The sequence below is a fragment of the Lissotriton helveticus genome, chromosome 7, assembly GCF_964261635.1.
Source record: "Lissotriton helveticus chromosome 7, aLisHel1.1, whole genome shotgun sequence".
Lineage (NCBI taxonomy): Eukaryota > Metazoa > Chordata > Amphibia > Caudata > Salamandridae > Lissotriton > Lissotriton helveticus.
Genome location: NC_136068.1, coordinates 1,237,364,307 through 1,237,376,723, shown reverse-complemented (window position 1 = coordinate 1,237,376,723; position 12,417 = coordinate 1,237,364,307).

The following is a 12,417-nucleotide window of genomic DNA, read 5'->3' as shown; positions in this document are numbered from 1 at the left end:
ATGTTGAGATTGGCGTCAAGTGTGATGCCTAAGGATTTCGCTGAGTCCACGATGGAGGGTTGGATATTGAGCGCGGTTAGGTGCTTGAGCCAAGATTGGGTGGTGGAGATTTTCGCAGGAGGTGAGATCAGAAGGAACTCAGTTTTCTGCGCATTAAGTTTGAGGTGATTATCGGCCAACCAAGATTGGGTGTTTCTGAGCGTGGAATTCAGAAGTTTGATGTCTTCCGGGGATTCTAGTTTGAGGTAGAGTTGAGTGTCATCAGCGTACATGTGAAAGTGCACATTCGATGCTTGAAGCAAGGTGGTGAGTGGTTCCATGACTAGATTGAACAAAGTGGGGGATAGGGAAGATCCTTGTGGGACGCCTAATGTTATGGGTACAGATGAGGACAATACGTTGTTGATCTTGAACTTCTGAGACCGGTTATGTAAGAAGGAAGTGAACCATTTGAGAACAGTCCCAGATAGACCCATTCTGGTGTTTAACAGCTCAAGTAGATTCTCATGTTTGACGGTGTCAAATGCCGAGGAGAGATCAAGTAGGATGAGAAGGCAGGAGTCATTGTGATCAAGGATTTGGAGGGCGTCATCAATTATGTGCGTCATAGCCGTTTCCGTACTATGTCTTGCTCGGAAGCCTGATTGATGAGGATTGAGGAGGTCAAACTGATCAATGTGTTTTGTCAGTTGGAGTTGTACGCATTTTTCCAGCAGTTTGGCCAAGGTGAGGATATTGGTGATAGGGCGGTAATTGTTTAGGTCGACCGGATCAGCTGTAGGTTTCTTGAGTATAGGCGAGACTTGTCCTATCTTGAGGGAGTCGGGGATGAGTCCTTGTTGTAGGGAACGGTTAATGATTTTAGTCCAGAGTGGGAGGAGCAGGGGGGTGAAGTCTTTTACAGCATTAGCAGGTAAGGGGTCTGTGAGGTGATTAGAGGGTTTCAAGGTGCCGAGCAGTTTGTTAATTGATTCTTCTGAGTAGGTGTCGAAGGACGACCATGCCGTGTTATTTTTAGGTTGAGTGGTAGTTCTGCTGATGGGGCTGGAGTATCGGTTTACATCATTGAGGAGTTCGCTTTTTATATTATCAGTTTTTTGCTTAAAGAAAGCAGAAAAGTCTTCACAGGATGGTATATTACTTGTTGTGCTATTAGATTGTAGAGGTTGTTCCTTGGTTTGAGTTTTGACTAGTTCAAACAGTTTTCTTGGTCGATTTTTTGCTTGGTCGAGCTCGAGGCTGAAGAAGTCTGTTTTCGAGCGCTTGATTTTCCTGGAAGTAGGCGTTCCTCTTTTTCTTGAGCGTTTTAAGGTGCAATGCCGAGGGATCTGATCTCCAGGTGCGCTCTGCCATTCGCATAGCACGCCTATCTTCATTGAGTCTGCCGTCATACCATGGGTTCGAGATCTTGGTGGAGGCTCTCTTCAGTTGCAGTGGGGCGGCTTCATTGATTATTGAGGTCATAGAGTTGAGGTATAGGTCGGTCAGAGATTGTACGTCAGAGGCGCCGGTGGGGGGAAGGAGGAGGCTGGTGCTGTGGGAAGGCAGGGAGTTGGGGTTCAGCTTCTTCATGTCCCTTTTCCAGATCTTGGGTTTGTAGGGTTGAACCAGGTTGAGTTTAACCTTTTCCTTTATGTAGAATGTGATAATGTGGTGATCTGACCAGTCACAGGGTTGGATTGCCCCAGATGGATAGAGTCCTCTTTGGCGATGATAAGGTCGAGGATAGAGCCTTTGTCATGTGTCGGGCTGTTGCAGATTTGGGTGAGATCAAGCGCATTAAGGAAAGATTTAAGACTATTCACCACTGCATCTTTCTGATCGTTCAAGTGGAGGTTGCAGTCACCCAGGTAGATATGAGTGTTCTGCCGTCCGGAGTTGGTTAAAATCGTGTCCATGAGTTGTTGGGAGAAGGTGAGGTTGTCCCCGGGTGGGTGGTAGATGACATGTAAGGAGCATACAGGTTTGCCCCCGCTGGTGATCTCGAGGCAGATGAGTTCACAGGAGGTGAGTGAGGGGACAGTGACTTTAGTCACAGAGAGGTTGTTCCTAGAAATGCATGCGATTCCCCCGCCCGTCTTGCTGTTCCTGTCGAGTCTAATGATGTGGTAGTTGGGGGGAACTAGAATGTCCAATATAGGTGTAGAAGATTCGGATAGCCATGTTTCGGTCAGAATAGCTAGGTCGAGGTCCATTGATATGATGAGATCCGCGATGGCGGAGGAGTGTCTAGGGGCCGATCTGCAGTTGAGTAGGATGCATTTGAGTCTGGGGGTGAAGAGGGAGGTGGAGGGTTCTAGTGAGAGAGGGACTTTTCTGAGGTTCTTGGGGACGGAGCTTCTGTTGTTTAGTGTGGGGGACCTAAGGGGATTTGAGAGAATCGTGGGTATGGAAAGGTGTGTGGTGGTTGTGTTGTTTAGGGGAGCTGGGGCATATGAACGGAGGGTGGTGTGTATGTCGTGGTCCGAGAAGGGATTGAGGGCGCGTTGGGGGCGGTTGGTGTTATTGCGAGCAGGGATAGATAGCCAATGTGGGGCGTGTTGAGTGAGAGGGTCAGTGGGGCGGGTGGGGCGGGTGGGGTGCTTGTTGAGTGCGGGGCGGGTGGGGTGCTTGTTGAGCGCGGAAGTAGAGGTGGGTCGGGGATGTCTGGGGTGTATGAAGAGGAGTTCTTTGATGGTGTGAAGATCTTCTTTGACTTGTAAGAGGGTGGAGATAATCATGTCCAGTGTGGGATTAGGGATGGTGTTGGGGAAGAGAGCCGAGGGTGAATGATTGAATAGGGAACTGGCGAGGGGGGGGAGGGTTGCGCTAGTGTTAGTGCAGGGTTCTGCGGAATCAGTAAGTGGTATGAAATTCGGTAGGTGAGGGAGTTTGGGGGTGAAAGGTGTGGGTGAGATAGGGGGGAGGTTGGTGGTATAGGTGAGGGCATTGGCGGGAGGCAGTGAAGGCGAGTTGGGGGATGAGTATAGGCTTGAGATGGTGGAGGTGCGCGGAGGGAAGTGGGGGCTGAGAATGGGGGGGAGAGAGGAGTTGGGGATAGGGTAGAGGAGGTGGTGTGTTCTGAGAGACTGGTTGGGAGGGTGGGGAAGTGGGGACTGAGCGTGGGTAGTGAGAGAGGGTGGGAGATGATACTGCTGCGGGGAAGGGGAGATGAGTTAACCCCTTCGACGCTCATGACGAGCTGGGCTCGTCATGAAGTAGCCTCCTCGCACGCTCATGACGAGCCCAGCTCGTCATGAATAATGGGTTTTTGAAAATCCCAGCGCAGCAGCAGAATATGATGAGCTTCCATGGGGTTAAGGGACGTGAGGGGTTCTGCGGGACTAGTAGGAGGTGTGAGGTGGGGGTGGGGGTGTGTGGGTGTGGAGAATATAAGAGGAGGAAGAGGAGTGCTCGATGCCTGTGGTTGAGGGGTGTGTAGTAGTTACAGTGGGTGGGTAAGTGACAAGAGCGTTGGGAGGGGGGGAGAGGTGCGTGTCATTCTGATGCTGTGCTGGGTTAGGAGAGTCAGATAGGCGATTAGAGGTGGGGGGTGTTGTGTAGTCTGAGGGGCTAGGATAGGAGATCCGACGGTTGGAGATATGATCTTTGAGGGTGGGGAACACATTGTCGAGTAGTTCAAGGTTCCTGTCTGTGGATTGACAAAAGATGATCCCCTTGTTGTAGATAGTGATGGTAGCTTTGCCTGGGAAGAGCTGGGATGGTGTGATAGAAAGTGTTAGACCATGGGCAGATTTTCTCGTGGTGGAGACAGTGAGAGAGGCGAGGAATGTTTTCCTCCATTGTGCTCTACGTGTGGTGTAGAAGATGATGTTGGTGCTCGTGGCTCCATTGATCAGTGAGTAGTAGGTGTCCACGAAGGGGATTTCCGGGTGGGCCTTCAGGAAGTTGTGTTTGAAGCGTTTGGCGTTTTTTTTGGTGAGCTCGGGTGGGTAGGTAATTTTATAGGTGTGTTTGCCCGTGGGTTCCATGTTGGGAGAGGGGGTGTAGTTATTTATGCAATTTTATGTGGTGCGGACTTTACCCGAAGGTGTCAGCGCGCTTACCACAAGGAACAAATTAGAAGACAAACATTAAGTTACAAGGATAAAAGTGACACTAGTGCGCGACCAAAATACATGAGGTAGCAGTCGGAGCATTACAGCAGAAAAGTGATACGTGTGCAGGTTACAAAGAAAAAGCGTATAAAATACAAATAGGGGTAAAATACTGCAAAGACCGGCAGCCACTCCAGCCCAAGAGCGAACGTTACGTAGGCAATGGTGGCACTTGTGCAAATATCTATAGCAGGTAAAATGTGTGAGGTAGTAGACACTGTTGTAGTGTGTTTATCTAGGTACCTATATTGATACTCCTATTTCTGACCCTTGTCCGGTTATTAATTCACTAATGTCCATACACCGGCACAGAAACCCATCTTCAGATTAGGTCATAGCGCATGCTGTCACATTAAGCAAGCCCTATCCCTTCAGCCCCCTAGAGAAGCACACCGAGTTCTCAAAACAAATCAAACCTCCAACAGACCTGGGAAATCCCCCGCAGCTATTGTTTTGATTTCGCTCGAGAACTCCTGCAAAGAATGTAAGAACGACCAGTCCTTATGACATTCTTGCTGACGTCTTATGTCCATCCTTACGTCAAACACGGCACCTTTCAGGTATAATATACCGACACTGCCCTAAGCTAAGACACGGTGGTGACGAGCTTGGAGCAGCGCTACTTGCCGGAGAGCCCAGCTGATGCAGAAAAGCCCACGGACGCTGCCCCTCCCTTTTGACGCGCTGAGAGAGACGCTGCCTTTTCTCCTGCCGAGAAATCCAGCTTCCAGCGTTTCCAACTTGCCCTTGCGGGTGATTGGGATACCGAGTCCTGAGACAGAGATACCAGCCCTCCTACCTTCTAAATCCCAGGTACTTAACTGACTAACCCCTTACAGAGAATTCTTGAGTCAGATTCTTGGCAAAACAAACTTAACTTAAACTGCTACTTACTTACTCCATCCCAAGTATTAGGCTTAAGTCAGGTACACCGGGGTAGGCGTAGTTAGAAGCACCAGTTGAGTACGATTAGTCAATGTATATATGTATGTATATCTTTTATCCATTTTAAGTATCATATGGCTAAGAAACCATATAAATGCTTTTACAGTATTATTTTATAATTCTGTTTTTACTGTATGCACTTTACTTAACTATAAGTAGTGCAATAATAGCGATTCATTTCTGTTGTATGAGAAAAGAGACTGATCAATAAATAACATCTTTTTATTGAAGCACGCCCATCTCTTATTTCTCTACAAACTGGTGAAACTAAGAATGCACGTACTGACTGAGTAAAATAGTTGTCTTTTGTTTTCACACGACTCTAGAGATATACTCTTGATTAGGGGAGAGCAAAGTTGTCATGTTCTATGGTTGTCAGAAACTAAATCCCTTCTTGTCTATCCAGGGAGGTTAAACTCCTCCTTGCCTATTCGAGAAAGTTTCTAGTGAACTCTGAGCTAGCTGGCACACATAACTTTAAGTCTAATATCGTCAGTAGAAGACCTAGTTAACCACAGTCCTACGTTTATACTATTGAAGATATTATTCCAATGCGCAGAGCCTATTGGGATAATAGGAACTACACTACATGGCGCCCAACGGTTTGGATAGGCGATAAATCCAACGCAAGACATTAGAGTAACTCAGTCGTGCTTTTTCACACAGACCTTTTTTTCCATAAAACTCCAAAGACGTCTGGAGTGGGTGAAAGGTTAAATCCGCCAAACTTAGTAGGAGGAGACTCCTATGTATGGTTTTTGGTTTATTCAACGTTGAAGGATACAGTGTTCCAAAATATTGTGCATCTAATCTTTGTTTCCTTGAAAACCTGATCTGCAACAAAAACCCTTCTTGACAGTAAAATGTCAGAAACTGAAGAAGAAAGGGAGACAGCTAGAATAGCAGCTCAACTCCTAGAGGAAGACACAAGTCTCCTACAGCAAGACCCGGGTGCAATAGTCATCCCGGTCAGCATAAGAAAAACTATAACCTAAAAACTTATAGAAAATGGACTAACACCGAGAGGTGGTACAGTCATATTCGTAATTGAGGCACACGAATATCGGCAGACAGAGGTATTCTATTCATGGATAAATTTTCCAGCAGCAAACGCTGTAACAAAAGAGTTCCATTATTACAAGATAGAGGAACCTCCGGATGAGTACACCCCTTTCGAGGAGGTGGAAATACCACTCAAATACCAAGAGCACCTGCTCTGGTTTAAAGGCGCCCTAAAACATAATGATCACATCACCAGGCTCGGTCCACTAGGTAGACCAGGAGCGACGTGGCCGGTTCTAGCCGGATAAACACCACATCCAGACATTGGAAAAATGTCAATACCAGAACTTTTAACACAGTTAAAACAACTGATTAAAATACACAGACAACTAGTCCAATATGTAATGCGGACTTCAACAGTCCAACCAGCTATTAAAATTCCACAGCTGACCCCTCATCAGAAGGAACACAAATAAAATCACACCACAGAACATACAGTCCTGTCTCGGTAAAGTACCCATTAAACGGGAACAAATTCCATTCTGGTTAGCACAGAAAATCACTCAAATAGAGGCGGTATTTCCAGATACCACACCTGTGGAGAAACACAGAATTCTGACTATCTGTCTCCCAATGGGGATCGCACCACATGTGGAGGACTGTGACACTTGGGGTACAGTCTTTGCTTCCATTTACACAAAAACACATGGTGTTCCGTCCATGGCGGTAATACCAGAGGTGCTAAAACAGATTCAAAATGAATACGGTCCAGAACCTGCTTTAACTCTGGGTATGAAATTACTGAAAGACTTCAAGCAGGTCTCGGCAATATTACTAGCAAACATAAAAGGGGAAGCAGCAAATGTGGCGATCCGCCAAAGATTGAAGGAAACAGATATAGCAGACCAACCATCTGAACTTGCCAGAATCATAGAAAAATCCTATGAAGAACTAGGAAGAGATAGTTTGGGTGGGAAACCAGTGAAACCCCAACTAATAGAAAATCCTGAAAAGGTATTTATTAAAAAGAATCTAAACACTTCAAAAAAGAACTGGGATGGAAATAAACAATCCACTCCCAAAGAAAAAACATTCCAGTCCAGAGGAAGGTCTCCTCGGCGGAGAGTAAGATCTCCGGACCAAGGAAACAAGTCTCCCCAGAGGGAGCCCTCTGAGAAAAAATACAACCTTAGAAATAGGGATAATTTGAAGAAACCTGATAGATATCAAGATATTGATACACGTCCCTCTCGATCTTTTCAGACTTCCTCGCAGAAATCGGAAAGAAGAGGACGGTCAGAACACAGGGAAGAGCACGTCAAGTCCAAAGACAAAGAACCTGCTCATCAAAGTAAAAAGTTACAATTTCCAAAGAAGAAGGTAGCCAGCATTAAAATAATCAAACATGCCGAGGATCCTGAGGACTCAGCTGAAAAACGGAGAGTGGGCTCAGACAATGCTAGACAGCGCAGCAGAAGTGAGCATAGCTCGCAAGATCCTGATGAATCATCTGGAGACAGTGGACACGAATGAGTACATTCAGGTGGAAACTGCAGATACCAGAGTTAGCAAACCTCATAAAATATATGAAATAACCTTACGTATAGAGGGAGATAAGACTAGGAAAATAAGGGGTCTATTTTGGGATAATCTCTCCAAGGGCTATGACATCCTTCTAGCTGAAAAAGACTGGCCACCAGAGTTTGTCAGGGAATGCCCTCATGGCGAAGAAATGATTATGCCTGCCTTCTCAAATCATATTCCAATTCATAAAAAATATACACTTGCAAGAAAGTGGGCAGTAGCCCAGGCTCCTGCACTATATAAAAATCATGTGGGATGGGATGAGGACTCTCCTCCTCACAAATCCAGTTAAAATCTCAACCAACTGCACAGAGGCAGTACCCAATTAAGCAAGAAGCTAAAAAAACAGGTCAGGGAGATCTTAGATCAACTTGAATACCAGGGGGTGATTGAAACATGCACCTCACAAATGAACAAACCTTTGTTTCCTGTCTCCAAACGATATGATTCATATCGTCTAGTTTTGGACTACAGACACCTTAACTCATGCTGCAAAACGTTTGCAGTACAAAACTCACACAGTGCAGCACTAATGAATAGCATAGTGCGCAAAAAATACAAAACAACATTAGACATCTCTAATGGATTCTTTTGTCAAAATATAGCACCAGAAAGCAGATATTTGACCGCTTTCTCAATAAATGGCTCGCAGAAAAATTTCTGTCGTTTGCCCCAAGGGTTCAAGAACAGCCCAGGATTATTCTCAGCGAGGGTAACAGAGTTACTACAAATGTATGATGATGAGGCATTATCTTATGTCGATGACATCTATCTAACAGACGATGACTTGGATACTCACTTGAAGAGAGTGAACACCATAATACTTGGGTTCGCAGCAGAGGGTTATAAATTCAACTTCAAAAAGTCAAGAATTGCCCATCTGACTGTCCTATTTTTAGGATATGAATTATCAAGTGAAGGCAAAAGCCTGGCTAAAGATTTTCTAGAGAAATGTGCTGTAATCCAAGCACCTAGAACACTAAAAAACTTACAATCAATTCTAGGTTTCCTAAATTTCAGAAGAACTTAGATTATAAATTGTGCAGAGAGGGTTAAACCTCTCTATGATCTAATAAAACCAGATTTTAAAAGAATCAACTGGACTCAAAAACACACAGAAATTTTGAGATCTTTACAAACAGACATGTTAGTTAAAACAAAACTGCCAACACGCGATAACACACGCAACCTTGTAATCCGAGTCATCCCAGGAAGATGCGGATTCACATACCTAACCTCTAATGAGGGAGAAAAGGTACCAATAGCATACAAAACACATTTGTACACAGAAGCTGAAAAAACATTCAGCATTAAGGAAAACATTGTTCACGCAGTTCAAACAGCTGTAGCAAGAGAAAGATACCAAGCTGACGGCAGACAGATTACAGTCAGAACAGCAGAATCAGCCTTTGAGGCATTAACAACCCCATGTAATTTACCTACTATGGCACTAAATCCAAGATGGATACAATGGGAAGATTCTCTTGCTACAGACAGAGTGAAATACTATTTTGATCCAGAGTTGACAAAATTAAAAAATCTAGAATATGAAAGAGAATATCCTCTGCCAATCGACATTCTGCCCGTACGACAGTACGCCTGTGTGATACATAAAGACGGACATGCTCAGCCCTCAGTTTGGGGAGAACAAGCTTATAACGCCACAACCGAGATTACGAAAGACGTGTGGCGAGGAGGTAAATTAAAACCTCTATTTTCAAAAACACACTCAGTGGAAAATAATTCAGAACAACAAACTGACATAATAGCATTAAAAATGGCGCTAGATAATGCGGATCGCGAATTCCCGACACTTATAGTGTGCGATTCATATCATCAAATCATACAATAACAACTTGCGGAAATGGGTTGAAAACGGGTACAAAGATGACACAGGTGCAACAATAAAGCAAAAATCGCTTTGGGAACAAATAGTTATTTTAAAGAAAGAACTACCAAAGACTCACGTGATACACTCACTGAGTCATCAGCGTGATGGCGTTCACGTTGCAGGGAATTCATTGGCTGAGACAGCCAAAGCGGAAGCAACTAAATCGGCTTCCGTAGCTACAAAAAAGCGTTCAGTAAAATACATTGACGGGGAAACAATGCTGGCGGTAAAAACGTCATCAAAAGGCGACTGCTCAGCGCTACCCCTCATGTATCCACTCAATTATACATACATAATCGATGCAAACTCCGTTCCTTTTGCTCGAATCCCTGGAGTGGGGGATAGAGTGATTCCAAACATGGACAGGAGAGGCTTGTTAATAGCAGACGCACATATGGGTGAGGGTCTTAGACACCTTAAACTTAAGGATTCTCTAGAAGAATTACAATCAACATATTGGTGGCCAGGAATGAGCCTGCAACATCACATATTTGCAAAAAATTGTCAAGACTGCAACAGAGATCGCAGTGGTGAACGAAACGGTGTATTCCCATGGCTTTTCGCTCAATAAAAGATTAGGCTATTGACATAAAATACCCAGTATGAATAATGCGTCATATTAACATGGAGAGACTATTTTCACTTAAAATGTAGACCCCAGCTCTCGGCTGACGTCTGAACTGTTATACGAAGATTTGCAAGTCTATAATGGCATATACGCAATTTGCATGCTACATTCTGACCAGGGTCCTGCTTTTAGCTCTCGAGCTTATAAGGAGGACATGACCAGCATGGGCATAGCATTGCGGTACTCTTGTCACCTCCTTCCTGAGGGAAACGGGATGGTGTAAAGAAAAAACCAGGGCATAGAGCAATCTATAACAGCAAAGGTATTAGGTTCAGGAGCTGGGTGGGTCAAACATTTAATATGTGTCCAACGTAGTCTTAATAATCTGCCAAGAAATTCTCTGAGAGGTCTCAGTCCGTACGAACTATTGTTTTGGACTAGAATGTTAATCCAGGACCTTGATAGTCAAACTTCAGTGGTTAAAGAAAAATGCTTCGATATCAAAGATCGCTTGGCTATTTTACAGGACTTAAAGAAACAAGAAAAGACCTGAGCAACATAAAGTTGAAACAGCAGCCAATAACCACTGAAGAGAAACCACCTGTCCCAGCAAGGCCTGTCTGGATTCCAAAAATCGGGGATCTGGTCAGCGAAAAGATCGCGGTGAAGAAGGAATTTGGGCCTTCTTACAGAAAAGCAGTTCCTGTCTTGTCAGTCAACGGGACAAGATCAGTAGTACTACCACCCCTTGCTGGTAAAAAGGAGAACCGAGTTGTATCCATCGACCTGGTTAAACCACAATCATGTGGCCGATAACAAGTAGTAGGCCAAGTGGACTCCCAAGAAGTAGCAGAACACCAAAGTTTGCTACAAACACAGAGGTTCAAACTGAAAGACTAATCACAATTGATAAACCTACAGTAAAACAAGAAGGACTATGCAACAAAGCCATGGAACTTAAACCTATTGAAACCCAAATTAAAATATTAAATCAAGAAACACCAGTCTATAATGATGTAACCACAGACTATGCTAATGAAACAAAGAAAATTCCAAAAACAAAAAGGAATCCAGAAGCAATTGAAACAATTGACAGAACAGCATCAGGCTACTTCATCAATTTCGATGATTTTTCTGAAGATCTGAGTGAACCAGAGGAACAGCGGACAACAAAAACTTTTAAAGATAAAGCAAAGGAACTCTTTCATCAACTAAAAGAAACCTATCTGATTTCTCCATGGATTGAACTTTGGGTGGCACTAGGAGTATTCACCCTCATACTTTGGCTCATCATGGTACTATGCTTGGGACATTTCATTGAGGGAAAATATGCTACAATTGACACAGCAAGTCAGAACATCAACTTGGTCCTAAAACCACACAAGTCTTCACACATAGAGAAAAGAGAACTTTCTTCAGTAAACTTCACAGCCAATCCTATACCCGGTGGGGTAGCATGGGACAAAACTGATTACAAAATATATGGTCCGGTTGAACTCCTGAAGTATCCTCATCAATTCAAGATTTCTTTAAGTGACTTTGTAAAACCAAGCACATTTGCTGATGATTGGGACTTTGAAAGTATTAATGATATGATGTCTGATCTAGTAATGTCAGCTAAATTTACAGAACATGATTATTTGCAAGGTTCATCTAATTACGATCAAATGTTTTGTTATAACCATTATGGTAACCATTATCTGCATAAATCTACTCAACCTAGAAATGTTTTAAAATTTAACCAATGGGAACATTGTGCGACTCCACCAAAAGGCAGTTCAAAGACATTTTTTGATAAATATTCATACTTTTCAGGGTTCAACACAAATAATGCAGAATCATTTTATTTCAAATTGTTAAATAAGACAGGAGTGAAAACCATGCTTACAAACACAAAATTGATATATTCAGACTCATTTTTTGAAAAAATGAATACATTCGGTTTTGATTTCTGGAACAATAACACTGAAACAAAAACGATCTGGGGCACAAAAGATTGGCAAGTGCAAGGTATAGAATCATTATTTAGAGCCTGCATGATCCCAGAACAAATTATATTTTTGAATGATACAATTCAACAGACATCCTGTCTTGGCCTAGCCAAAATTAAAGACTTGAATAAACCGTCTATTCCAAAACCAACACCTACCAGTAATAGCACTACGGATGTTTAGATAGACATATCCCATATTTTAAACCAAAACAGAACACATGCTGATTGGAAACAATGGTTGATCTGGCCCACAGACACAAATAACTGTCAAGACAGATTCCTGAACAAAATACAGGGGTTCACATTGACCAGGCCAGACCCAAGATACTCCCAGAGA